General features: G+C 37.7%; 1 protein-coding gene across 1 annotated transcript in view; it reads right to left on the reverse strand.

Moving 5' to 3' along the window:
• Window positions 1–19800, reverse strand: part of LOC103595929 (abl interactor 1-like) — a gene marked incomplete at its 3' end in the record, with an annotated part of 75796 nt that overhangs the window by 54785 nt on the left and 1211 nt on the right. The window lies entirely within an intron of this gene.

Consider the following 19800-nt stretch of genomic DNA (forward strand, 5'->3'; position numbering starts at 1 on the left):
ATATGGTGGTGAGATATGAGTGATTTTTAATATTCTTTATATTATTCTGTATCCAATTTTTTCAATGGCCATTGCTTCAATATCAGAAAAAATTTATTTTTATTAAGAATTTTTTTTTTTTTAAAGATGACCAGTAAAGATGATCTTAACCCTTGACTTGGTGTTGTCGGCACCACACTCTCCGAAGTGAGCCAACCAGTCATCCCTATATAGGGATCCAAACTTGTAGCCTTGGTGTTATCAGCACCACACTCTCCCAAGTGAGCCACAGGCTGGCCCAGTTTTTACTAAGAATTTTTAATGACATGGAAAATTCTCTTGATATACCTTAATGGGGAAAAAAACAGAATATATTTGTGTGTATACAGTGTGACCTAATTTTGGGGGGTATAATTAATACCTATACAAACTAATACACCAGATAATGAGAGGAGCTACATTAGTATGTTAATAGTTAGATTATGAGTGACATTTTTCATCCTTTCCCTTTTGTGACATTTCCAAATGTTCTACAACAACCACATATTTTTACTGCAACCATCTTGCAAACACCAGGACACTAAAATAAGGCTAATATTACCTCACTACCACCCCACCAAGGAGGAGAGGGAAAATGTAAAGAACTCAAATCCTTGATGACACTGAGCTAAAGAATTAACCAATCCATGGAAAATCCTACTTTGGAATTTCTTATATAAAATAATAAATGTTCCTTACTGTTCAAGCCTTTTATTACTTACAGCCAAATACATCCTAAATGCTTTAACTTTTATACGGTGTGGGGTACAGCAGATTGAATTATGTCCCCCCAAAACTCACTGAAGCTTGAATTGTGTCCCCCAAGTTTTNCCAAGTTTTATGTATTAGAAACTTAGCCCCCACTGTGACTGTAAAGAGGGTGGGAAATCCTCTTATGGTAACTGTAATGTGGGGCCTTGAAGAGGTGATTAGATTATAGGGCCATGCAACAGTGAATGGATTAAAAATGGTGGTCAGGGGCATGGTTCTGAGGACTTTAAAAGAAGAGGGAGGAGAAGCGCTCTGTCTCTCTGCTCTCTCTGCTTCTACCATCTTGCAATGTGAGTCCCCTGGGTCACTGTTGTGACCACCAGATGGACTTTGGACTTCCCAGCCTCAAAAACTGTAAGCAATAAATTTCATCTTCTTTATAAATCACCCAGTTCAGTGTATATGTTATAAGAAACAAAAATGGATTAATACAGGGGGGGTTGGAGGTAGGTTTCAAAAAAAGGCCNTTATAAGAAACAAAAATGGATTAATACAGGGGGGGTTGGAGGTAGGTTTCAAAAAAAGGCCATGTCACACAGACAAAAAGAATCTATGAAGGTAATTCAAATTACTGAGGCTGTTTTCTAAAATAGTCCACTAAGTTACAGATGGTTGTGTTATTCATTAAAATGTTATCTGATAAATCACTCTAGTTTGCCATCCTACAGGGTGGTTATACTTTAATCTATGTTCACCTGCTTGGGCTGCCATTAACAAAGTACCATAGACTAGGTAGCTTAAACAACAGATTTATTTTCTCACAGTTCTGGAGGCTGGGAAGGCCAAAATCAAGGTTCCAGCAGGGTTCTGCTTCTGGTAAGGGATCTCTTCACTTGCAGACAAGCCATCTTCTCACTGTGTTCTCACATGTCAAGGAAAGACCAATCTCTGATGTCTCTTCCTCTTTCATAAGGACACCAGTTCTACTGGATCACAGCTTCATTCTAATGACCTCGCTTAACCTTAATCACCCCCTTAAAGGCATTATCTCCAATACAGTCGCATGGGGGGTTAGGGCTTCAACGTATGAATCTGGGTGATGGGACAAAATTCAATCTACAGCATAATCTTTCTCTTCAAACATTAGGAAATGCTGCTTTCTTATAAATACCCAAGATAACGGTTGGCTCAGTTGGTTAGAGCACAGGATCCTTGTATCAGCCAGCCACCAAAAAAAAAACCAAAAAAACAAAAATCAATACCCAAAATATACACTTAATAGTAACGTTTTTAACAGTTATATATAATTATTTAGTTTTCTAAGCATTTCCACAAAAATAAACTACACAGATGTCCTGGTTTGACAGGTGAAGGTATTAAATAAAGCTCAGAGATACTATTTGTCCAAGGATTCCCTAATTAGTAAATGGAGGAGCTAGGACTAGAACCCAGATCTGAATCGTAGCCCAGTGGTCTTTATTACATAGCTCTTAATCTTATCATACACACATGAAGGATGGGAATTCTCTCTCTCTCTCCTAATATTCTGAACAGCAAAAGGAGCTTGGGGGCAGGGAAGGGGAATGTAAGGAGAAGATAGGGTTGCAAGCAAAATGAAATGAACAAGAACATTAGTTTGGAGGTCTGTGAGCCTAAGGAGTCAGCAGGCCCAATGGAAGAATAAACCACAAGGCTGCAGAAATCCTGTAGGCCCTCAAGAGCATACTAAGGCTAATGGGGAAACAATGAAGGATTTTAAAGAAGAAAAGACATGACTACTTTTAGGCTTTAGAAAGATCACCTCAGCTGCAGTTTTGTAAACTGGATTGGGAAAATGCAGGGAGACACAAGAATGAAGAAGGGATTCTGTTACAAAATGCACTCTGTGCCACACATAAGAAAGACATCTTTATGTTAACTATCCCACTTAGCCTAACTAACACAAGGAAAAAGAAATTTGGAGAGGGTAAGTAATTTGCCCAAGGTAGCACTGCTAGGAAAGAATAGAGCCACTATATCTCCAAAGATCATGGTCTTCCACTATGCAACAGCCTCCCATTCTATAATTCTAAGAGTGAGCAAAGTATAGTTTTTTTGGTTTGGGGGGTTGGGGGGAGGTTTAGCAGCTGAATGGTACAGGAATCAAACCCTGGACCCTGGTGTTATCCGCACCACTGTCTAACCAACTGACTAACTGGCAAGCCCTTGAAAAAGTGGCAGGGTGAAACTACTAAAGTATTGCCTCTAAGATGAACCACTCTAAGTCATAATTAATTTGTGTGCCACATCAATTTTAATTCACTAGAAGGGTAAAAAGAGGACAGTGAGAAAGTAGACTTTCTCAGGATAAATGAGAATGTTTTTGATCTAGAAACAACTAATGTTCTACTATAGGGGTTCTATAAATGGAAGAAACAAAAATTAAACAACAGTTTTCTGAGTTATTTCTCACTGAAGTGAAAAATTCACATCTTTAATTCATACCAAATAAATGTACCTTTGCTGAGAAATTAACTAATATAATGCATCTTTTTACAAACTATTAGGTAAGGTGGTAGTTAACAATGTCACAATGAACATCACTCTTTTTTTTTTTTTTTTTTGGTCTTTTTGTCTTTTTTCCGTGTCCGGCAACGGATCGCAACCCTCAGTGTTGCCCCCGTACCGGACCGGGGACCGGCAACGGGAACCGGTCTGTATGTGGGATCCGAACCCTTGGGCGGGAGCGCTGCCGCACTTCCCAAGCGGCGCACTATCCAGTGCGCCACCGGGCCGGCCCCGAACATCACTCTTAATTAACTGACTTAAGAAAAACAAAGTACTTCTGCTTCAAAGCAAACAAACAAAAAATTCAAGGTTCTATAAATACCAGCAAAGTACCTTGTCCTACCATTGATTCTGCCTATTTCCTCACTTAAACCAGCTTACAATACAGTTCCACAGATTCCAACCTAGTGATTCATTAATCACTTTCCAAACCTAAATAAGGACAAGTATAACACTATCTGACAAACTATTTTTATCCTAATTTCTTAACCTGTTCATAAAAGTATAAGAATTATGGGCCGGCTCGGTGGCGCACTGCTATAGTGCGCCGCTTGGGAAGCGTGGTGGCGCTCCCGCCGAGGGTTCGGATCCCACATGCAGACCGGCCGCTCACTGGCTGAGCGAGGGGCGGGAGCAACACCGAGGGTTGTGATCCTGTGGCTGATCCTGGTCCGGTACGGGCGCGACACTGAGGGTTGCGATCCGTTGCCAGTCATGAAAAAAGACAAAAAAAAGGAAGGAAAAATAAATAAATAAATAAATAAAGTATAAGAATTATAAAACTATAAGAATCTTAAATCTTTTTTTTTTTCCTTTCTGTCTTTTTTCGTGACCGGTAACGGGATCGCAACCCTTGGTGTCGCGCCCCTACCGCGACCGGCAACGGGATCGCATCCTTCGGTGTCACACCTGCACCGTGCTCAACCAGTGAGCAGACCGGTCTCTATATGGGATCCGAACCCTCGGCGGGAGTGCCGCCGCACTCCCAACCGCCGCACTCTACTGAGTGCGCCACCGGACCGGCCCCAGAATCTTAAATCTTTATTGCAATCAACTGAATTTTCTAAGTTACAGCTATTCCAAAAAATCTGAGACATAAGCTGGCCCGCGACTCATTTGGGAGAGTGTGGTGCTGATAAAACCAAGGCCACAGATTCGGATTCCTATATAGGGATGGCCAGTTACCTCACTTGGGAGAGTGTGGTGCTGACAACACCAAGTCAAGGGTTAAGATCACCTTACCGGTCATCTTTAATTTAAAAAAAAAAAAATCTGAGACATGACCAGAGGGATATTCTGTTCACACAGGTATATTATAAAATAGAAAGAGGAAGATACCAAAGAGAGAAAAATATTTAATTAATAAATTATCACATATTGAATTGCAAGCCAAATAGATAACTTAATAAATTAGAAATCTAAATACAATTAAGGGGACAAAATAGCATTAAAAACAAAGTCATTCATCTCAGTAAGTTAGCTCAAACACAGTTTTGGTTCATCACCAACCACTACCATTACATTATAGCATAGTTAATTAAAAGTTCAGTCTGTATAACAAAGGCATCAAACTATTTCCCTCAGGCCAAATACTTTCCCCTCATTTTTGCAAATAAAGTTTTACTGAAACACAGCCACACCCATTTATTTACATATCGTCTAAGGCTTTCTTACTACAGTGGAAGAGTTGACTAGTTGTGAGTAGTTGTGACAGACCATATGGCACTCAAAGCCTAAGATATTTACTATCTAGTCCTGTACAGAAAACATCTGCCCACTCCTGCTCTAAAATAGTGATTCTCAATTCTAGGTGGAGCTTTTATTTATTTCACATCAACTATATATTTATTTTTTAAATATATTTTATTGTGTATATTTAAGGTATATAACATGATATTATGGGATGCATATAAACAATAAAATGGTTACTATGGTGAAGCAAATTAATATATCCATCACCTGACAGTTACCCATTTTTGTTTTGTTTTGTTTTCTGTGGCAAGAACAGTTAAAATATACTCATTTAGCAGGAATACCAAATACAGTACAATTTTAACTCATGTTGTACATTATACACCTCTAGACTCTTTCATCTTACATATCTGCCCCTTTGTAATCTCTGACCTGTATCTCCCCATTTCCTACTCCCAACGCACCTGTCTCTGGTAACCACTGTTTTATTCTCTATCTCTGTATGTCTGACTCTTTCTTTTTTTTAGATTCCACATGTAAGTAAGATCATGCAATAGTTTTCTTTCAGTGTCTGCCTTATTACACTTAGTATAACATCCTCCTGGTTCATCCATGTTGTGGCAAATGGCATGATCTCCTTTTTTAGGGCTGAATAACATTTCATTGTATACATTTACCACAGTTTATCTGCTGGCACATCAATAAGGAAAAACCAAGTTGTTTTTGGACAACCAACACATGGTTGTTTCCATATCTAGCCTATTGTGAATAATGTTGCAACAAATATGAGTGCAGATATCTTTAAGAGGTGGTGATTTCATTTCCTTTAGGTATACGCCCAGAAGAGTGATTGCTGATACAGCAGTTCTACTTTTAATTTCTTTAGAAACCTCCATTAGAACCCTGAGGCATGGAGCTGGGGGAAGCTGAACCCAGCTGCAACCAGGTAAAGAGCCTACCAAAAACACCACTTTCACACGGGTAGCCCTCCATAGCCACCGCGATTGCCTTGGCTGCCACAAAAGCGGTTGTTAGTCTCCATAGCGGCAGTCACAGCCACCATGCAGATGGCACGCCAGACTCTCAACTTCATTGACACAAGGAGAGGCACCAATCAGAGGCCAAAAAAAAGAAAAAAAAAGAGGTCCTCTCTCTCCACAAAGTACACTCCACAGTAATATGATAGGGAAGGACTGCATCATAACTTGTCTCAGTACTAGACAGATCATCTAGGCAACAAACCAACAGAGGAGCAGCTAATCAGTCAGATGGAGAGAACAAATCTATGGTTATGGTGGGGGGTGGGGAGGAAGAGGAGAAGGGGAGAGATTGGATAAAGGACATAAAGAAGTACGATTTGTAACAATGAAAATGCTAATAAAAAAGAAACTTCCGAACTGTTTTCCGTAATGGGTGCTTCAATCTATATTCCCAACAGCATACACCCTGGCCAACATTTATCTCTTGAGTTTTTGATAACAGCCATCATAATGGGTGTGAGGTAATATCTCACAGTGGGTTTTTCTTATCCTTTTTTTTTTTTTTTGGCAGCTGGCTGGTACGGATCCAAACCCTCGGTGTTATAACAAAGAGCTCTAACCAACTGAGCTAACAGGCTGCCCTACATAGTGGTTTTGATTTGCATTTTCCTGATGATTAATAATGTTGAGCACCTTTTCATATTCCTGTTGGCCATTCTTTTTTTTTTTTTTTAACAAGATGACTGGTAAGGGGATCTTAACCCTTGACTTGATTGTGTCAGCACCACGCTCTCCCAAGTGAGCTAACTGGCCATCCCTACATAGGGATGCGAACCCGTGGCCTTGGTGTTATCAGCACCACACTCTCCCAAGTGAGCCACGGGCCAGCCCTCCTGTTGGCCATTCTTATGTCTCCTCTGGAGAAATGTCTATTCAGGTCCTTTGCCCATTTTTTTATCAGGGTTATTTATTTTTCCACTATTGAGTTGTAAAAGTTCTTTATAAATTTTGGATATTACCCCCTTATCTTGTATATGGCTTGCAAATATTTTTCCCAGTCCATAGGCTGCCATTTCATTTTGTTGATTGTTTCCTTTGCTATTGCTCTGCAGAGCTTTTTAGTTTGATGTAGTCACATTTAATTATTTTTGCTTTTGTAGTGGTACCTCCCCCCCACCCCCCACCCCCCCCAAAAAAACCCCACAAAACTGTAGGTGGACATCAGCACCACCTGGTGAGCTTTTTAAAAAGTTACAGATACTGGGACCCAAACCCTCTCCTCCTATAAAGATGCCAACTTCGCTGGTGTGGAACAGGGCCATCAGCTATTAGTATACAAAAATATGTACAAAAAAACAGGAAAATACACAAGATAAAAACCAGGATATCCAATACCATAAAAGATAAAGGCCGGAGGTTAATATCCAGACCACAGAGACTACAGAGTACTACATAACAAATTACAGCCATAAGTTTGGCTTTAAACTCTATGACTTAACAAAGATAAAGCAAAAAAATTATATGATTTATAGTATCCAAGAGGTCAAAATATCTTGGTAGAAGTAAACCTTTTCCTAAGACTTCCGTCTGACAGAAATGGAATGTTGGACTGCAGTTCTTTTCAGTTGTATAAATACATCATATATTCTTCCCACCTTACGACATTGTACTTCTTCACCAAAAAAACAAAAACAAAGGCCAGCTCATGGCTCACTCGGGAGAGTGCGGTGCTAATAATACCAAGGCCATGGGTTCGGATCCTACATAAGGATGGCTGGTTGGCTCACTGGCTGAGAGTGGTGCTCACAACACCAAGCCAAGGGTTGAGATCCCCTTATCGGTCATCTTTTTTTAAAAAAAAAACAAACAAAACCAAAAACCCAAGAGTGGCAGGATTTTCATAGAGATAGTATATCATGCTACCTTTCTTCTTCTTTTTCTTTGGGCGGGGGTGGGGGGAGCAGTAGAGGGTGTTAGGAGAGTAAGGATGGGTAGAAGAAATACACAGTTGAATTGGAGATAAGAGGTTCTATATACCATAAGATATTAATAAACACTAACAATAAGTCCCCAAGTTATATTACTGCTTGTAACAATACAAGCAGTCCTCAAGTTATGATAATTAGCTCATACAAAAGTGATTTATTTGGACCTATTACTCATTTCTCTTGCGTGTACCCACTTATCCAATAGTTTCTGTTGATTATGCCAAATATGTCTAGACAAAGGAAAAGAATAGTCAGGACATAGCAAAAGCACAATTTCATCTTACCAGTGTTAAATTTAAAACATTTTCTATTTTTAAATGTGGGAAACATGAAACTGGTTTTCTACAGTTTAGTGACAGCAGTTCAGGTACACTTTTGACTGAGATCTCATCTCCTCCACTACCCTCCCTTGCATCTGATACTACTCTTACATAGCTCTCTCAAACATGCCTTGCTATCATGCAGTTCCTACTACCTATATCCCTTGCCTCCAAACCTCCCCTTCCTCTGAACCCTTTAAATTCATGACTCAGCTAAACTCACTCTTTATGAGAAGCTTTCCCTGAGACCTCCCCCCAACATTGCACTGTTTCTTAGAATTCTCTCTAAAAGTTCCTTTCAAAGTGGGATAGTTTTCAATCCACGTATAAGTCATATATATTTTGAAATTATTTATAAAATGTCTATGTTTATAAAAACACCAACAATCTATATAACACAGGTTATGACAAAACATCAAAATTAATTAGAAGGAGAAATTTGCAACTCAACCTCATGTCCCAATAGCATATAGCCAGAGACCCCAGAGTCCCTTTCCTTTCCTTTCTTCCTACCCTCTTCTGCCCACACAGCCAGCTAATAGTCAAGCCTTATTCCTATTCTCCAACCCACTGCTCTGCCAATCAATTCAATTGTGGAGGAGTAAAAGCTGGAAAGTGTCAGGAACCAACTGTGTACTAATGGCTGAAAAAGAGAGGGTCTATAGACTCACTTCTATGACTGCAAATTACCTTCTGTAGGCATATTAGCTTTATGCTGGAGAATGGATACACGTAAAATAAGCCATCTTTGAGTTCTCCCTTTCCCCGACTACCTCTATCTACTTCACCAAGGCTTCCTTATTCTTACTTTCCTTTTCAATCCTACTGTAGCTATCTCAATTCAAGAAATACTCTTTACATCTGGACAAATGCAGCAGTCCTCTAACTGGTCACTCTGCATCCTGTCTTTCCCTTCTTCAATCCATCCTGCACCAATACAAGATGACTCTTCCTAAATCACCTCATCCATTGTACAAAATCTGGAAGGATATAAAACAAACTTGGTAACAGTTTGTGGGGAGAGGATGAATAGGATATGGAGAGAAGACGAAAGGAGTATTTTAGGTTTGGCTTTTAATACAACTGTACTATCTGAATCTTTTACAGGAACATATTAATTACCTAGACACTCTTTTAAAAAAGTGCTGCTTGACATTTTCCCTTTCTATAAGTAAAATTCTAACTGCCAAAACCAAAATTAAAAACCTTTCAAAAATAACAATTATTTTTTTCTATACAAAATATTTCCTCATTTAAATATAAATACTATAGACCAATTTTCTTTTTCTTATATTTAAAGCTTTATAATCTATCATTCGATGACTTCTACATAGCTATATTATATATAATACAGACATCACAACCACATCACAACACCTAGCATAGAGTCTCCCACAGAGTAGGCAATTAATTTGTTGAATGAATCTCCCTCTAACTACTTCAGTTTAACATATCCCGATAGCCCCAAACACTCTTCTTTCTAGAAAAGAAAAATGAGAGTCACAGACTACCTACCAAAATGATTCCAGGCAACAGACATTTTAGATAATCCACCATCACTTGTTACCATCACCTCTAGACTAGCCTCCAGCCAATCTCTTCTTGAGCTCCTTCCAATCTATACTCAAGCCGCCTTCCAATCTGTTCTACACTCTAAACAATAGTAACATTTTTAAAAAATAAAAATGATGTCATCCCATTGCTTAAAACTGTCAATGCCTTCTCATGAGCCTCAGAAAAAAAAGACCAAAATCCTTAACACAGCCTATAAGCCTTGCTTGATCTGGTCCCTACCTTAGCACTCTCTCCTCTTTGTTCACTCTACACAGGTCTGTAACTTGCCCAAAATCACTGCGCTTTCACTCACCTTTGGGCCTGTACACATGCTGTTCCCCCTAGTAGAAACACTGCTTTCCCTTCTCCCAAATTTTCTGGGTTAACATAATATTCACCCTTCAGATTTCAAATCCAACATTACGTTTTTGATGCACCAGGCTAGGGGAGAGCACCTGATATATATTCTCATGTCAACATATACCTCCCTTAGGTAAAGTTTATTTTAGTTTGTGATTTATGTGATTAGTGGAGGATGCAGGCTATAAATCCTGTAAGGGTAGAGATTATACCTGATTGACAAAACAAACTCTGGCACATAACAGGCAGTAAAAGTTGTCACCTGAATAAGTGACAAACTAATACATTCTGTTATACTGTGAAGCACATTACATAAAATTTTACATATATTTCATTTTACTGAGCATTTCTTTTGGAACTCCTATGGTTCCAACTTGGGATCCTCTAAAATTGTGCCAGTTTTCTTTGGGATCTTTCTGGCATTCTCTGATTATTCTAAAAGAATGAGAGAATCACCAGTTTGTCTTCCTACCATTCAAAACAAAATTTGAATATTATTAATTTTAATAAAACATGGAGGTAAAAAACAGATTTTTCAAACCTTTTGGAAGATGTATGGCTTGAAAGAGAAATGAATTAATCTGAAGCCTTTTTTCGTGGAAAACATTAAATATATACAACAGAAGGAAAAAAAATGCCAGAGAAACCATTAAAACAAAGGTATACTCTTCAGTTTCTTATCCTTTTCTCTTAGTTAGGTTACTTTTATTTTTTTAAGATGTAAATATATAAATAGGAATAAGTTCTGGTGTTCTATTGCGCTTATCAGTCAAGCTTTGTACGTTACATAATAGCTAGAGAAGAGACTTTCAAATCTTTTCAACACAAAGAAATGATAAATGTGTGAGATGATGGTTACATTAGCAACCCTGACCCAATTATTATACAACATATATATGTATCAAAACATCAGCTTGTATACCCCAAGAGGATGTACAATTACAGTGTGTCAATTAAAATAAATAAAATAAATAAAAGATGTAAATATATTAGTACAGAAAAGGAAGGTATATACCATGGATAATATCAACAACAGATTTCTTCAAATCAAATTTGGAACATACTCAAATTAGAAATAAATGATTACTACATCATTTTAAAATTAAAATTAGTTTTTCTTACTGCTTCCTAAAGATTATATAATTGGAATAACAGCCTATGAATCAAATAAATTTATACCAAACTTATTACTAAATTTTTGGTATCGGGGAAATTCGGAGAAAACAAATATATGAAACATTTTTTTTAAAACACATAAGTTTTAAAATTAGTGCTACTACAGGGTGAAATATACAGAGCAATAATAAGACCAAGAATATAAAAAACTATCCAAAATAAGTAGCATAGTATATATTATGCTAAGAAAATTCCTACACAAGGAACTTTAAATTTTTTATGAGGTATTACTCAACCTACTTCAGTCCGAGATGTTCAATATACACAGAGGTCGACAATGATATTTTAAATTCAGACTCCCATTACCATAAAAGGAAGGCATTAAGTCTGTGAACCAATCATCTATCCTAAAGGTTCCCTAGTGTGATCTGCAGACCCCGGGGAACCCCTAAGATCCTTTCAGTGGTTCACAAGATCAAAACCGTTTTCGTAGTAATACTAATGTTTTGCCTTCTTTCCTATGTTGACATTTGCACTTGTGGTGCAAAAAGAAAAGGTGAGTAAAACTACTAATCCATTAGCATGAATCAAGGCAGTGTCACCAACTGTACTACTCATAGTGTTCTTCACATCTAACCACCCATGGTGGTGGAAGGTGGGGGGGAGGGAGGGCTAGTCTCACTTAAAAATGTTCTTGATGAAGCAGGAAAAACTATTAATTTTATTAAATCTTGACCTTTAAGAAAATGTCTTTTAATATTCTGTGTGACAAAATGGGATGTACACATGAAGCACTTTTGCCACATACTAAGTATGATGAATGCCTTTAGGAAAAAGCACTTATGCAAATTACTTACAAACTGAATAAGCCAATTTTTCATGAAACACCATTATTACTTCAAAAACAACTGACAGACAAACTATGGTTATTCAGACTTAGGTCCTGAAAATGAATGAAGTGTGCCTATCATTTCAAGGAAAATAATCAGCAACATTAGTTGCCAATAATAAAATTCCAGCTTTCAAGCAAAAACTAGAATTTTAGAAAACGTGTACTTAGCAACATGAGCTTAAAAGCTTTTCAACACTTAAAGATTCTTCTGATGATATCTGCAGTAATATTAGTGAATGTGATTTTTTCATATTGTCTAATGCAATGTGTCATCATTCAGAAGATCTGCATAACTCAGTGAACAAATATTTTCCAAAAGACCCATGCAATGAATTTTAATGTAACGGAGTATAAAATGTTCACTGATAGGACTTCAGAGTCCACACTGCAACTAGCCTTCAAGAAACTACCACCTGCCAAGTTTTGATGTAGTATCAAAGAAAATTATCAACAATGATATGAAGAGGCTATTAAAATACTCCTCCCTTTTCCAACTACATAACTCTCCCGAGTGAGCCATGGGCTCGGCCCTAAAACCTTGTCCTTTTTAAGATAATGGAATCTTTTGAGAATCTTGTGGTTAATAATACAATTTAATAGTTAAAGTCAACAGGACCCAATGAACTAATAAACTGCTACAAGGACTCAACTGCACTACGGCCAAAAGAACTTCTCAGGTAAACATCTTAGCTCAACTGGACTGCACTTTGAAACTGCTGGAAAACAACAAAGTGAAATTTTCCTTAATGAGCTTTTAATTACTCACTATGCTAATAACGAGTAAAATAAGTTTCCTTATACTTAAACTTAAAATTAGTTTCCTTATACTTTAACCTATACTTGTGATGTTTCCACTGATATTCTTTAATCAACACAAAACTCAATTCCACAAACATTTGCTGAACATCTATGTGTAATGAACTTAAGTACAGATGCATACAAAAATTAGATACATTTGACAACAAATACACATTATCTTCCTTAGGATGTTTGGGTGTCTATTGAGATCTTTCTATATCCATTTTTTTATACCCAAGGTGGGTTAAGTCATGGCTTGGGGTGGTTTTTATCCTGATTATTTGTTTTCTTTGTTTTTCTTTCAAATTTTCTTCACAAACATTGGTTCACTACCAACTACTATATTTCTAAAAAGGTTTTATTTTGTAAATGGAGAAAATTATTAGAACCAAAGTTAAGAGCACTAATTGGTTGACAGAATGGTAGTACTAAAAAACAAACTCCAAGTCTCCTTTCTAAGGAATGGATGTTTACTGTTTTTTTTTTTAAAGATGACGGGTAAGGGGATCTTAACACTTGACTTGGTGTTGTCAGCACCACGCTCAGCCAGTGAGCCAACCAGCCATCCCTATATAGGATCCAAACCCAGGGCCGGCCCTGTCAGCTATTTCCTTTAAAACCAAAATTCAACAATAACTATCTTCCTAGTGTCTTATCTTCTCAATTATGCACTTTTAAAAACCGCTTATTTTCTAGCATGTTGTCTTGTTATATATTAAAATCTAAAAAGTTGGCAGTTCTGGGGTCTTATTATTACTTTTTCTAAAATCGAACCATAACTTCAATAAAAATTACAATCAACACAAGAAGACATTAGAAGAAATACACAGCCCCCCAATCAAAACTTTTTAAATGCCCCAAAATTAGCATTTAACTATTATTTTTACCTTACTCTTCATACAACACTAATTTCATGGATTTTATAGAATTACATCTGCATAATCTTCTCATATCTGATTCAACCTTTTGTCCCAATATTAGCACTCTTCCTTTCTGGCTAATATACTCTTGTTAATTCACAAATGTCTAATTCTTAGGACATAATTTCATTGAAGATAAATAGGGTTACTGCAAGTGGCCACATACCAGATCCCCAATTGCACAAATAACTCTTTTCCACACAAGAAGTATTACCATTCCTCAACAATCAGAATCAACTGGAGAAAGCAGAAACAAGTAAGAGAAATTAGAAAAGTGTCCTAAGGGATTATTTCAAGAACTTTCTAAAAACTCTCCAAAAGACAGAAACATGCTAAAACTGAGGATCTAAACAGACCAAGACTAGACTGAAGTAACCACACGTAAAGCTCTTGTTAGTATTTAAGTAACAAAAGAAAAAAAAAGAGGACATTAGTTTTAATACAAACTTTCAAATAACATATAGCCCCAACAAATATTCAATATTCTCTGTGAGAGCATTACCAAAAGTGGATGATATTCCATGATATCAACATTCATAAGAACTAATATGCTAGGTCAGACCTTGCTCTACTGAGCCCAGTACCGTGCTTAACAGCAGCATTAATAAACAAATTGTGACATGGTATGGGGCTATTTAACAATTAACTGAGGATTTTCCATAAAATTATCTAACCCATGTTTAATTCATTTATATTTCTAACCTGTATTTCTAATTTTGCTAGCCACTGTTTTACTCAAACTTCAAAGTGCAATTCTAAGAATTCTAACCTTTCCAGTCTGTCCTAATCTCATTTTGACTGTCTTTCCTCAAATCTGGTTTGTATGGAAATCAGATCTACCCAAAATATTTCAAGACATTTTTGTTAACCTCCACTAATTTTTCTACAAATTTTCTTATCACAATTGCAGTGCTGAATCAGAACAGAAAAAAAGCAAGGATGCACTGAAAGGAAAACGGTCCATTAAATTCAGGGAAAAAATAGCCCATGATTCCTATAGTTCAACACTTCAAGTGTCAAAGCTATCATCTTTTGATGTTATAGGAAAGTCCCCCAAATTACAAACACACCTGTTCTTATATTTGCAACTAAGAACTCGAAACACATTTTTTTTTTTTTTTTTTGGCAGCTGGCCAGTACAGTGATCAAACCCTGCACTTGGTGTTATCAGCACCACGTTCTAAACAACTGAGCAACCAGCTAGCCCTCAGAATGCATTTTCAAATGAAACAATGGTAAACAGCTGTTAAGTTCCCAGACTTGTCCAACAAGAGTCCATTTATCCCATGACATTCCTGAACTAGTCTGAGTTCTAGATTCATTAGAGTGGAAACAGTGTGACATAGACAGAGCACAGACTGTGGAGTCTGCCAGAGTAAAACAGAAATCCTGACTTCCAATTACTAAATGTATGACCAAACAAACTGTATTTAATTTTTCTGAGTCCTAATTTCCACATATATGAGAGCACTGCCTATCATGGAGAGTTTGTAAGGTTTAAAGATAATACAAATCAGCCAGCAGAAACTGAGAAAGAGTAGGTACGCAATAAATAGAAGCAATTATATTACCCTGTACCCTTCTCTGTCACCCTCTTCACAGATTCTCTATGTTGCAGTAAACACACCACTCAGGATTTATTAAAAGGAATTTAGGATCTGGAATCAGAAAATCTGGGTTTGATTTCAGGCACTACCTCATACAAGTTACCGAACTTTTAGGCTAGATATTTAATGTGTTTGAATCTGATTGTTCATCTGTTACAAAAAAGGGGGGGGGAATAATATAACTATTATAATAATTGTGAGTTTATAACATGGCATAAACTGTATAGTAACCAGAAATGTTGGCTTTTATCTCCTCCAAAGTGCTGCTCACAAATTACCTGCCTTCCAAGATCAAATGTGCACAACTGAGCAAATGTCCTGGGAGGTGTAAAGCAAGCTAAACTAAGCTCACAGTAACATACAACCAATGACATCCACTTTGTCCTCCCAGAGCTTAGAACAAACTTCTTAACCAAAACGACTCTCTTGGTGGAATTCCAAGCAGAAAAATAAAAGTAAGTTAAAAAGTTAAGCTGTGGGGCCGGCCCGGTGGCGCANTCTTTTTTTTTTTTTTTTTTTTCGTTTTTTTGACCAGCCGCACCAGCCATCCCTATATAGGATAGGGACCGGCGGCGGGAGTGCCACTGCGCTCCCAGCGCCACACTCTCCCGAGTGCGCCATGGGCTCGGCCCTAAAACCTTGTCCTTTTTAAGATAATGGAATCTTTTGAGAATCTTGTGGTTAATAATACAATTTAATAGTTAAAGTCAACAGGACCCAATGAACTAATAAACTGCTACAAGGACTCAACTGCACTACGGCCAAAAGAACTTCTCAGGTAAACATCTTAGCTCAACTGGACTGCACTTTGAAACTGCTGGAAAACAACAAAGTGAAAACAAATAATCAGGATAAAAACCACCCAAAGCCATAACTTAACCCACCTTGGGTATAAAAAAAAGAATTTCTCCAAACACAAATGAACTGCATTCTTTCCGTAAAAGGAGCATATTTATGTACGGTATTAGTTATAACCCAATCAGAGTCACAGAATGGATATGGAAAGATCTCAATAGACACCCAAATGGATATTTCTAGTAACATTTATTCACATTCATAGCACCAAAGTCAGCAGCACCACATACCACAACAACTTTCACATCATTTTCTGAGCTTGTCTGAGCCTGACCCTGTCTGAGCCCCCTAGGAAGGCAACTACTGGCCTGGATTGTGCAGACCAAAGTTTAAAGGCTACTAAGGTATTGAGATAATCATTGCTATGTGTAAACTTCATTGTGTTGGGGGCGGGAGGGGGCGCGGTTGTTGCTGCTGTTGTTTTCCAATAAGACTTAGGACCACCAAAAAACCCTGACAGTGGCTCTTGTTACTGTGGTACTAAAACTGGTTAAAATGAGAGACTATGTGAGAAATAACATGACTTATCTTAGTTAGGGATATCACCAATGAAGTTTTAAAGCGCTTCAAAGTTATTACATGATGGTTGCAGGAGGAGGAAAGGAAAGGGATCAGGGAGGGGGAAAAAGCATTACAGCATACAACTACCTGAAAAAGAAATAGTCAACAGACTGGTTAAAACACGTTTACAGTTGCCAACAGTTGCCAACACGTAGCAGTTACCACACCACATACGTGTCAGATTTCCCAACATGCAAAACAGACAGGAGCCACTCCTTTATGAAGCACTTATCTGCTAACTTCTAGAGAGAAGAAATGACTTTTCTAGAATGGGGGCAATTTAACTTCTTGTGCACTCCCTTTGATTTTCAAAATCTTTAAAACTTTTCAGCAAATTAAGGTTCACCTCAATTTCACCTCAATTTTCAGGCTTTTCACATTAAGTTGAATAAAAGTTGCATATTTCTAATATCGATAAACTACAAGGTCATTTTCTATTTGCAAACTATATCCACATTTCTACTAGATTTTGAAATGTTATTTAAAATACTAAATATAAAATTTGCAAAAACAAGCAATACAGTAAACATGGCAAACATTCAACAAGTTAACTTATCATCAGAATTCTTAAAGTAAAACTTGGAAAAATTATGAAGATAAATTCCTAATAGTGCTACTGAAGACACAATGTTACTAATATGGAAATGGAGAAATATTCCAAATATTCTGAAAACAGTATCTCCCTCTAAAAATAAAGAGGAAGAGCATTTGCCAAAACAGAAATAATTGGTTCTTAAAAATGATAATCACATGGGACTCATTTTTATAAACACTTTAGTTATGAATTGCAACAACCCTAGCCCTTCAAAGCACGCTTTGGTTTGCCTTACCAATAACAAGAGAATTTCTGGTGCCATTAGATTCTGCTACTTCATTTGCTTCTACTGTAAACTGTTGGTTTATGCAGTTAAAGATCCAGAAACCAAACTGCCACACACCTAATTCACTTCCAACATTAAAATAAAAACAAGCAAGCACCTGTCATAAATAGGTCCCAAGAATTTCCTAAGAAATTTACAATAACAGATATTTTACGTTGTGGTTCAAAGACTAAATATATTCGGTCGATAATCTATTTTGATTCATATTCTATAGAGTTATTTATATTAAAGAGAGAGAAACCTCAGAAAATAAGCAACAGGCAATGACACCATTCTATTTTAAGTTACTCATGAAGCCAACAGTTCAAGAACTTTTTGTGGAAGAGTGAGTATTTAAGATATCTTTCCAAGTAGTTAAGAATAATTCGTGTTTTATAATAACGATAGCCCTAGAATACATTATGGTGGGACGGAAGTGAAAATGAGAAGAGGAAAAACGAAAAACAAAAACAAAAAAAAACCCGACCTGAAAACGGATAAGCAGGCAGATTTACAAACCTTCAATTAAAAGAATTTTAACATTAACTTCTCTCAAACGTCCTCCCTCACTCCCCACACCCGCTTCCTCCTCTCCTCGGGGAGGTCTGTGTAATGTGACTCATGACAAATTTTTTAAAAAATAAATAAATAAAAGACACACCCTCTGGGCTGAAACTGACAGAATCGCCCCCACCCCACCCTCCGCCGACACACACCCCGCTTTTATGTTACTAATATGGAAATGGAGAAATATTCCAAATATTCTGAAAACAGTATCTCCCTCTAAAAATAAAGAGGAAGAGCATTTGCCAAAACAGAAATAATTGGTTCTTAAAAATGATAATCACATGGGACTCATTTTTATAAACACTTTAGTTATGAATTGCAACAACCCTAGCCCTTCAAAGCACGCTTTGGTTTGCCTTACCAATAACAAGAGAATTTCTGGTGCCATTAGATTCTGCTACTTCATTTGCTTCTACTGTAAACTGTTGGTTTATGCAGTTAAAGATCCAGAAACCAAACTGCCACACACCTAATTCACTTCCAACATTAAAATAAAAACAAGCAAGCACCTGTCATAAATAGGTCCCAAGAATTTCCTAAGAAATTTACAATAACAGATATTTTACGTTGTGGTTCAAAGACTAAGTAAATATATTCGATAATCTATTTTGATTCATATTCTATAGAGTTATTTATATTAAAGAGAGAGAAACCTCAGAAAATAAGCAACAGGCAATGACACCATTCTATTTTAAGTTACTCATGAAGCCAACAGTTCAAGAACTTTTTGTGGAAGAGTGAGTATTTAAGATATCTTTCCAAGTAGTTAAGAATAATTCGTGTTTTATAATAACGATAGCCCTAGAATACATTATGGTGGGACGGAAGTGAAAATGAGAAGAGGAAAAACGAAAAACAAAAACAAAAAAAAACCCGACCTGAAAACGGATAAGCAGGCAGATTTACAAACCTTCAATTAAAAGAATTTTAACATTAACTTCTCTCAAACGTCCTCCCTCACTCCCCACACCCGCTTCCTCCTCTCCTCGGGGAGGTCTGTGTAATGTGACTCATGACAAATTTTTTAAAAAATAAATAAATAAAAGACACACCCTCTGGGCTGAAACTGACAGAATCGCCCCCACCCCACCCTCCGCCGACACACACCCCGCTTTTCCTCTCCCCTCTCCTGCTCCTCCCTGCCCTTTCCTCTCCCTTGTCCCCTCTCCCTGTCCCAGACTCCTCTCCGGGCGGAGAGACAGCGGGGCGGCAGCTGGGGTGTCCGGGACAGAAGCCCGGCGAATGGGGAGGCTGCCGGGGGGTAGCGCGAGTCCGGGGGCCGAGCCCGCAGGGAAGCGGACGCCAGGGGGGCGCCGGGTGGCGGCGGCGGGCTCCCGGTTCCCTCGCCCATTTTCTCTCTCCCCTTCTCTCGGTTTCAACTACCACAGCCACTTCCTGTATCGCACCCGACTCCCTCAGCGCGGCCACTTGCTCTCTCCCCGGCTGGGCTTGGG

Source organism: Galeopterus variegatus, unplaced genomic scaffold, assembly GCF_000696425.1.
Source record: "Galeopterus variegatus unplaced genomic scaffold, G_variegatus-3.0.2 Scaffold1890, whole genome shotgun sequence".
NCBI classification, from domain to species: Eukaryota; Metazoa; Chordata; class Mammalia; order Dermoptera; family Cynocephalidae; genus Galeopterus; species Galeopterus variegatus.